Raw genomic sequence first — 8,880 nt, 5'->3', positions numbered from 1 at the left:
TGACTTAGGTCCCAAAGTGCAGTACAAATTGATTTCCTAAGGAGTCACTTTTACCCATCACTGAAGTGCATCCAGGAGCAGAGTTAGCAATTTGAAATTTTTACACAACCCATTACTCCATCCCAAAGTTACACACAAATCTCCCAACCCCAACTTGTGATGGGGTGTATCATGACCTTCCTGGAGGCCTCGTGGTCCTACTACACTCTGCCCCAGGAAAAAGCAGTAGAACTGGGTCCTCCAGGCTGCCTAGAGAGGCTGCAGCAAAGAAGCCAATCGGAGAGAGGCTGCAGGAAGCAGCCAAAAAGAGGCAGCAGGCGCATATAAAAGGAGCTGCTGGAAAGACTAGGTCAGTTGTTAGCTGGAGGCAAGTGAGCAAGAACAGTACTCCTGGCTAAGTGTAGGAATTGCAGTGTTTGAACAGAGCAGTTGGTGGCTGGAGACAGAGGAGCAAGGAAGGTGCTCCTGACTGGGACTCAGGAAAGACTTCAGTCCTGAGGTAAAGATGAAGCTGAAGGTGCTGGGGCTAAGAAGGGAAATGGCCCAGGGAAATGCAGCAGCAAGAAGTTAAAGTGAAAGAGCTGGCACCTACTACTTATAGGGTCCCTGGCTTTGGACTTGGAGCAGTGGGTGGGCCTTTGTCCCCCTTCCTGCCATAGGTGGAGTGACCTAAGCCCAGAGAAGGGAATTTAACCAAGCCCTGAGAAGGGGGCAGAAGATCTTGAAGAGGGTGAGCAGTTCAATCCCCTTCTGGGATTAACAGTTCAATTAAATGAACTTCTGGCTCAGCTGGAGAACTGGAGTCAGGAAGGCTTACTACAGAGCAAAGAGTCACCAGGAAAGGGCCCTGAGGCACTGCTCTATAACAGAGCAGGTAGCATTGGAAGCTGGCCCAGGAGGGGCTGAGGCTAATCCGAGTATTGTTAGACTGACAGAGAACTTAGTCTGGAGACAGGACTACAGACTGAGATGTTACAAAGGGCACCTTAGGAGGTCCTGTTGAATTTGTACCCTGGAAGGGGACTGTTTTGTTTGTATTCCTACAGACTGTGCATGACTCAGTTGGAGGACTGCTCAAGAAGTTTATTTGAAAACCTGCTTGGGAAGTTTATCAATGGGGTCACAGCAGGGAGAGCAATGATGAGAGTGCAGGTGCAGACATGCCTGGCCAGCAAGGGAACTCCTGGGGGTTGAGTGGATGCATCACATTACCAATTAAATCGAGTGCTCTTATCTAGAAATAGCCAGCAGTGTGGCAATAAAAGGCATACCTTTCAAACACCTCATTTAATTTATTTTACTCCCACTGTTGCCTGTGTTTCATGAAAATTTGGTGCACTCTTGCTATTATCATTGAAAGTTATCTATATCAGAAATACAAAATCAAAGCAGTAAGGTTATGGAGAGTTTACACTAAAAGGAAGGATTCTCACACCATTTTAAATTTCCTGATGAATCCTTGTTTGGTGTCCCTCATTTGAGGTTTTGCCACATATCATGTCTCACTTTTGGGCTATGGCTGGTTAAATTCTCATAGGCTCAATAATAAATAAATAAATAGCTCCTCTGACATACTGTATACTATGGCTTACATTACACATACCTGTTTCTACCCAATATTATAACCACCTCCAGGATGCGCCACAACAACCATTTAACACCACCTAATTGGGCAGGAACACCTAATTGAGGGACATTGTATCCAATCGAAACCACTGAGGAAATATAGAAATATATGGTTACTATATATAAAAAAGGGGGATACTGCATTAGTCAGGAAATAATCAGTGAGCACTGAAACTGTATTTAGAGAAACATCCTGTGTCGGGCAGGATAGAGAAGAAATAAGGACAATTTGGTTCAATGGATTTGGGAGGAGAAGGGATCCTGAGAATTGATGTCTTGAGAGAATTAAGAGTGCTGGTTGATTTTGCTAACAGGGTCCTATGGGAAATGTCTCCTGCCACACGCTGGGAGCCTGTGGAAATTTCAGCAAGCTGTCAAATGGCAGCCCTTAAGACATCTGAAGCCTGCTTGGATTCCAGAAGTTCTAGCAACTGCAGAGAGACACCAGAAGGTGTGGGCTAAAAATAAAACTTCCTTTCCTTTGTGTAGCAAAGGCAACTAGGAAGCAGCAGTTCTCTAATTTCCTGTCAGGTGTTGCTGCTTCACACAGTGGTATGAAATCATGGAGCTCCAGAAACTTTGCACCCTGGGGACCAGCTTTTCCTAACGCTAGCACTTCAGTTTCTCCTGGACTCTAATTGATTTTCCAATCCTTGATTCATCAACTGCTGCTGAGGGAAAAGGAAAATATCTCTGAAAAAGCTGTGCCCCATCAGGCCTTGGAGTCAGGGAGTTGTTGCCCCCACCCCTCCATTATCCATCCCTCCCCTGACTGTAATTCCCATCAGACCTGTCTACAGCATAAATTCTGTCATTTATTACAGAATAATTTGATGAATGTTCATGCACTCCAGCATCTATTTTTCACAGTCTAAACATGATTTAATATTACTATGTAAACACAGCTCCTTCCTTATTGTATAGTAGAATTCTTATCCTGTGCCGCCGTAAAAAAACTTTGGAAAAAATCATTCCACTTGAGTACCTTTTGTCAGATGCCGTGTGACTAAAAGAGTCTTGTGGTTGCACAGGGGATATCATAACAATCTTTTGGTAACAGTGATTAGGTGAAAATGTCTTTCAAATGTAGATGTTAAACTGAGCTGGAGAATGCAAACTGACTTAACAGTAAAGTAGATGGTGTGATACTGCAATTATTTCCTTATGGAGGCGGATTCCTATGTTTTCTACATTATTCCTAGAATTTCTGAGATTTATGCCAAATCATAGTATGGTGTTGGTCAGAAAGATATCTCAAGGTAGAGGTGAACAGTGGTATTCTGTAACCTGCCCTGGTGTGACAAATGCTGTGAATGACTTTCTTACACAATTATTGTGGTACAAATAATGTATAACATATTATATCAATTATAGGCTGCTGGCATACTAAGACAGCTACTGACCAAGCTGACCAATACTGTGTCATTATTTCTTTTCACTAACTTGTTGGTCAGTCTGTATCCAGCTCTGGTCTTATACTTGGATTGTAAACTCTTTGGGGCAGGGGCCATCTTTTTGTTCTGTTTGTACAGCACCCTGCACTAGGGGGTCCTCGTCCATGATTGGGGCTCCTAGGTGCTATGATAATTTGATAATAAATAGTAACATTGCCCATAAAATAAACACAGAATGATACATTTACTACACCCAAGTAGTAAATGAGACCCATAGGAGTATGCAAGGGTGAATCCTTAGCTCTGCAGAACTCACACCTGGCCCAGCTGAGAGGAGGGGAGGGGAAATAGGTTCTTAGCCACTTTTATATCTTCTTCACTATTGTCCAAAATGGCCCCTTGCCATGATTTAGAACAGCTTAAGGACTGCTCTAAATTATACTAGCTACAGTGATTCCACTGGGCCACCAGAGAATACGGTGGAGTGTCACAAGTTCCAGTCCTACTGCTGGTCATTTCTCTGCCGGCTGTGGGGGAAGAAATGAGCAGCACAGAGATCTCAATGCATACAGCCACCTCCCATCTCACTTGGTTCCTTCAATGAACAGCCCAGTCAGACCTGGGGACTTTAAGTCTAGAACAGATAAGTGGTTATACAACGATATTACTTTTTCTATATATATATCCTCTTATTTCACCATGGCCTCAAAACAGCTACCGCTTTTGCACCCACAACATTGGTCCTTCTGTGCTGGGGCAATTCATGATACGCAGACAGTTGACTAAGTGAATGCATTCACGTACCAGGGAGTTAGACATCTCAATGACATCAAATTGTACCAGGAGTTTAAAAATCTAGTCCACATTTTCTACTGAGATTTAGGTGATTCTGCCAGAAGGTAACATGGATGGTCTAAATTAAATATTGGTCTTTATAGAACTGTGAAAAATAGTAAATGTTTTGCCATAATATTTTACAAAAACATATTTCAGCTTTTATTTCACTTTGCTTTTCACAAAATGATTATAAAAATGTTGAACTTTTAAATATTTTCTGTACAAGTCTGCAACATTGTGACGATTTCCCTTGGAAATATTACCATTTTTTAGAAACAAAATTTAAATGTGAAAATTAAAAAAAAAGATTTTCAATTTACATTTCAGCTATTCCACAGAGTCCTAATTCTTTCCATCATTAAAAATTCTGTTCCTATTCTAAAAGTAAAGGTATGTCTACATTGCAATTAAAAACCCATGGCTGGACCAGGTCAGCTGACTTGAGCTCTGGGTAAGGGGCTGTTTAATTGTAATGCAGATGTACAGGCTCAGGCTGGAGCCTGGGCTCTGGGACCCTGTGATGGGGGAGGGTTCCAGAGTTCTGTGTCCAGCGCAAGCCAGAAAGCTGTACACTGCAATTAAACAGAACCTTAGGCCAAATGCTTTGGCATAGGCCAGCTTCAGGTGTTTAACTGCAGTGTAGATGTACCCAAATAAATTAAAAATGAAGGTTCATTCTTCATCCTTAACTCGCAGCTATACTGTTAGTAGAGAGCGCTATGCTTTAACTTGACTTTCCTAGCTTTTGTCAGTTTGTGTCACAACCTTTATATCATTTTAACAGTGTTTTCATGCTGAATTAAAGTTTTTTCAAGAAGAGCTTTGTTTTTTTTTATTTTGTTTCCTGATGAAAAGCCATAATACTCTGTGACAGTAAGACAATACACCCAGCAAGAGATTGAAATATCACAATGTGTTATCTACAGTCAAGAAGCAGCAGGAGGGCAATTTCTTAACATTTCTTTTCATTGGATTTTGCTCAAGAACACAACAAAGGGAACCATAGTTACATAACAAATCATCCAAACGTTTGTGGTACAGAGAGTTGTAATTAACCCATTGAGTTGGAATAAAAAAATACAGCAATATACACATTGCCAGAAGCACAAGTGATGGTGATTTACATACAGAGACCAGCTTCAGCTGCAAGATTTGGATTGACTCAGGCTTGGTCTACACTTACCCCAGCGATTCGGCGGCAGTCGACGGGAGTTACGCAAACTATGCAGAAAACTTGAATAACTCCTGTCGACTGCTGTGCTTCTCTTCTGCATGCCATCTTCATTGCACTTGCTACGCCACTTGCAGGGGTGGATTAATAGCGTCGACTTCTGGATCCACTGAGCAGGTCTTCACTGACCACTCAGTTGATCCAGATAGTCGATCTGACGGTGGCGACTTTGCCGTCGTAAGTGTAGACATAGCCTCAGATTATGAACACTCCTAAAGATCAGAGATATTTGGATTTGGGGTTCTGGTTTGGGTCCTTCTCTATTTAGGTCCTTCCCTAGTTAGTAATTGAGAGGATATATGATCAAGTTCTAGGTCTTCCAGTACTTGGTGTGGGATTTGAGTTGACAACTCTCACAAATGCCAATGGTAGTTAAATGATGCTCGAAGGATATTCTTCTATGCTGAGTGGAGAATAGATTCTTAAATCTTTTATTACTGTTCTGTACAACAACAAAAGCCCTGGTATCTCTCTATGGGCCTGACCATGGCTTTGCCCTGAGCAAGGAACAGCATTTTGTGCTGCCCCTGGAGCAGACTAGAAAGTGGTTTATGACTGAGTCAGTAATGGGAGCAGTCATCTCTTGAGCACCTTGTAGTGACTGGGGTGGTACTGCTGTCCATTTCTCACCCCCAACAGCCTCTGCAGGCTGATGGCCAAACGTGGTGGACCTCTGGCCAAGTCACAAAGTTCACATGGACCCTTCCTGGTGCAGTAAAAGGAGGCCAATAAATGAACAGTCTTGCTAAGGTCTTCAATTCCACCTCTGGGCCCTTTAAATTCAGCCCTTTGTTCAGGCTCCCATACAAGCCCTAGCCCCTTCTTGGGGTTTATGCTACTACAGTTGGTAGGAGACCCCAGGCCTACCCACTACTCTGGATTCCCATCTAGGGACTCTATAAACAAGAGCTATGCATTGCTTTATTTCCATTTGTTACTGTTTCTTGGGGCTCTTCTTATCTGCCCTTTTTAGTTTCACCAGGGTTAAGGTTCTTAGGTCCTCTCCCTCCCTGCAAACTGAGTTTAAGCCAATGCACTCAGAAACAAACTCTGGTTATTCCTCATCCTCCTTTGGTCAGAAAGAAACACCCTTTCTCACCCCTCTGGTCCCGACCAAGAACTGACTTGCTAATCTGCATCTCTTTTTATCTGGGCCTGCTGGGCTCTGTATGTTTGCTTCCATAAGGCCTCTCTCGGCAGGCCTGGAGGACCCATCTTCACTGCTCCTTTCCAGTCACTTCGCTGCTTCTGGGAGTGGGGTATAGTAGGACTGATATGTTTCCTGTAGGGAGCTGCAAAGGACAGGCACAGTCCATTACAAAGTCACACTCTACTTTTTGATTTCCCCCTGCAAGAAAAAAGAAATCCTAGAAATTGTATAGGCCCATTACGAAATGGAGACAATAAAAGTGTTAATGATGCAGAAAAGGCAGAAGCATTCAATAAGTATTTGTATAGAAGCAGAATAATGTATTTAAATTTAATGTACTTGTAATTAAATTACATGGGGATGATGAACTACAGTCCATTAGTAACTAAGAAGGTTGTTAAACAAAATTTACTGAGGATAAACATTTTTAAAATCAGCATACCCAGTTAACTTCAGAGATTTCAAGTCCAGAAGGAACAATTGTAATAATCTATTCTGACCTCCTGTACAACACAGGCCATAGAACTTCCCCACAATTCCTAGAGCATCTCTCTTTTAGAAAAAGCATCCAATCTTGATTTAAAAATTATCAGCATTACCAAGGGTTAAATTGTTCCAAGAGTTAACTATCCTTACTGTTAAAAATGTATGCCTTATTTCCAGTCTGAATTTGTCTAGGTTCAACTACCAGCCATTGGAGCATGTCATTCCATTCTCTGCTAGACTGAAGAGCCCATTATTAAATATTTGTTCCCCATGTAGGTACTGATAGACTGTAATCAAGTGACCCCTTAACCTTCCCTTTGCTAAGGTAAATAGATCGAGCTCCTTGAGTCTATCCCTTTAAATCATATTTTTAATCTTTTAATCATTCTTGTGGCTCTTCTCTGAACCCTCTCCAATTTATAAATATCCTTCTTGAATTATGGACATGAGAACTGGACACAGTATTACAGCAGTGGTCTCACCAGTACCAAATACAGAGATAAAATACCCTCTCTCCTCAGAGTCAAGATTCCCCTTTTTTTGCATCCAGAGATTGCATTAGCCCTTTTGGCCACAGTGTCACACTGGGAGCTCATGTTTAACTGATTTCCACCAAGACCTCCACATTTTTATCAGAGACACTGCTTCTCAAGATAGAGTCCCAAGTCCTGTAAGGATGGCCTACCATCTTTGTTCCTAGATTTATACAATTACAATTAGCTGTATTAAAACACATATTGTTTGCTTGTGTCCAGCTTACTAAGTGATCCAGATCACTCTGTACCAGTGGTGTCCTCTTCATTATTTACCAGTCCCTCAATTTTTGTGTCATCTGCAAACTTTATCAGTGACAATTAATGTTTTCTTCCAGAAAAATCTTAAATAGCATAGGGTGAAGAATCAATCCCCATGGGACCCCACTAGAAACATACCGCTTGATGACTACTCCGTATTTACAATTACATTTTGAGACCTATCAGTTAGCCAACTTTTAATGCATTTAATGTGTCCTGTTAATTTTATATCATTTTAGTTTTTTAATCAAAATGTCATGTGGTACCAAGTCAAATGCCTTACAGAAGTTTAAGTACATTGTATCAACATTATTACTTTATCAACCAAACTTGCAACATCATTAAAAAAAAATCAAATTACTTTGACAAGATCTATTTTCCATAAACCTATGTTCATTGGCATTAATTATATTATCCTCCTTTAATTCTTTATTAATAGATTCCTGTATCAGCTGCTTCATTATCTTGCCTAGGATCTATGTCAGACTGAGAGGCCTATAATTACCTGAGTCATCCCATTTTCTCTTTTTAAATACTGGCACAACATTAGTTTTCGTCCAGTCTTTTGGCACTTCCCCACTGTTCCAACACTTAATGCAAAATAAACATTGATGATCCAGCAGTCTTCTCAGCCAACTCTTTTTTAAAAACTCTTGAATGGAAGCAGACTTGCTGATTTAAAAATGTCTAAATTTAGTAGCTGCTGTTTAACATATTCCTGAGATTATGGTAGAATGTAAAGAGTCTTACATGATATAACTACATCTGTTTTTCCCCAAATTCAGAAGAGAAATATTTATTGAACACTTCTGTCTTTTCTACACTTTTATCGATAATTTTACCATTTCTATCTAGTAATGGACCAATACCATTGTCAGGATTCTTTTTGTTCCTCATGTATTTTAAAAAACTCCTTTTTGTCCTTAACTCTGCTGGCCATAGAGGTCACCTTGTGACCTTTTGCTTCCCTTATCCATTTTTTACATTTCATAACTTCTGATTTATATTCATTACTATCAACTTCCCCTTTCTTCCATTTGTTATATATATATTTTATAGTTGCCTTCACTTTCCTGCTAAACTAGCTTGGTTTTTTAACCAGTACAGTCTTATTCCTCAGTTATGGAATTGTGACTTTTTGGGTATCTAGTAAAGTGTTCTTAAACAAGTCTCAATTATCATTCACCTTTTCTGATGAAATTCTTACTCCTATCTTATTTGGTTTATGATTGTTTTCATCTTTGTAAAATTGGCCCTTTAAAAAAGTCCTTTTAAACTTTCACTCAAGAGTCCTAAAAGAACTGGCTGATGAGCATTCTGGTCAACTGATGTTCATTTTTAATCTTGGAATACTGGGAAAAT

At 40.6% G+C, this 8,880-nt stretch overlaps 1 long non-coding RNA gene across 1 annotated transcript; it reads left to right on the top strand.

Annotated features, from left to right (window-relative positions):
- Positions 1–414: 414 nt before the first annotated feature.
- LOC137148982 (uncharacterized) lies at positions 415–2,512 on the top strand. Its single transcript, XR_010918635.1, has 2 exons — positions 415–499; positions 1,941–2,512. It is a non-coding gene; the product is annotated as an uncharacterized lncRNA (long non-coding RNA).
- Positions 2,513–8,880: the final 6,368 nt, after the last annotated feature.

The sequence above is a fragment of the Emydura macquarii genome, unplaced genomic scaffold, assembly GCF_026122565.2.
Source record: "Emydura macquarii macquarii isolate MOO-44397 ecotype Brisbane River unplaced genomic scaffold, CSIRO-AGI_Emac_v2 contig_705, whole genome shotgun sequence".
Taxonomy (NCBI): domain Eukaryota; kingdom Metazoa; phylum Chordata; order Testudines; family Chelidae; genus Emydura; species Emydura macquarii.
Note: the sequence above shows the minus strand (reverse complement) of the source record. Positions and strands in the feature narration are given on the sequence as shown.